This window comes from Octodon degus, unplaced genomic scaffold, assembly GCF_000260255.1.
Source record: "Octodon degus isolate 3935 unplaced genomic scaffold, OctDeg1.0 scaffold00146, whole genome shotgun sequence".
NCBI classification, from domain to species: Eukaryota; Metazoa; Chordata; class Mammalia; order Rodentia; family Octodontidae; genus Octodon; species Octodon degus.
The window spans coordinates 4,572,888-4,573,967 of record NW_004524722.1 but is presented as its reverse complement, the minus strand read 5'-3'; positions in this window follow the sequence as shown (position 1 = coordinate 4,573,967).

Genomic DNA, 1,080 nt, shown 5'->3' with positions numbered 1-1,080 from the left:
GATGAAAGCAGTTCTCAGAGGGAAATTCATAGCTGTGAACTCACACATTAGGAAAACAGAACGGGAACAAATAAATACCCTAATGCTGCACCTTCAACAACTGGAAGAGGAAGAGAAAACCAAATCCAGAGCCCAAAGATGGGAAGAAATCATGAAGATAAGCGCTGAAATTAACTCAATTGAGATGAAGAAAATAATTCAAAGAATTAAAAAAGCAAAACGCTGGTTCTTTGAAAGATGAAATAAAATTGATAAGCCCCTAGCTAACCTCATGAAACAGAGAAAAGAAAAAATTCAAATGCAAGCAATAAGGAATGAAAAGGATGTAATTACCAAAGACCCAGTAGAAATTCAGAAGATTATCAATAGCTACTTTGAAAATTTTTACTCTCACATAATAGAAGACAGAGAAGAAATGGACAGATTCTTACAAAGGTACAAATTACCACAACTGAATCAACAGGATATAACCACTCTCAATAGCCCAGTAACAGCCAATGAAATACGAGATATAATTAAATACTTACCGACAAAGAAAAGTCCAGGTCTGGATGGATTCATAGATGAATTCTACAAGAAAATTACAGAAGATGTAGTCCCTATACTCCTCAAACTCTTAAATGAAATTAAAAAGGAAGCAATCCTCCCAAAATCATTCCTGGAGGCAAGTATTATACTGATATCAAAACGAGGGAAAGATGCAACTAAGAAAGAGAACTACAGGCCGATCTCCCTCATGAACATAAATGCCAAAATCCTCAATAAAATCCTAGCAGATAGAATACAGCAAATCATCAAGAAGATCTTACACCAGGACGAGGTAGGATTCATCCTAGGGATGCAAAGATGGTTCAATATTCAAAATTTATAAATATAGTACACTATATCAATAGAGCGAAAACTAAAAACTATATGATCATCTCCATTGATGTAGAAAAGGCATTTGACAGAGTCCAACACTCATTCATATTCAAACTCCTACAAAAAAATTGGAATAGATGGCCTCTACTTCAATTTGGTAAAAGCCATTTATGGAAACCCAATGGCTAACATAATCCTAAATGGGGAAAAACTGAAATC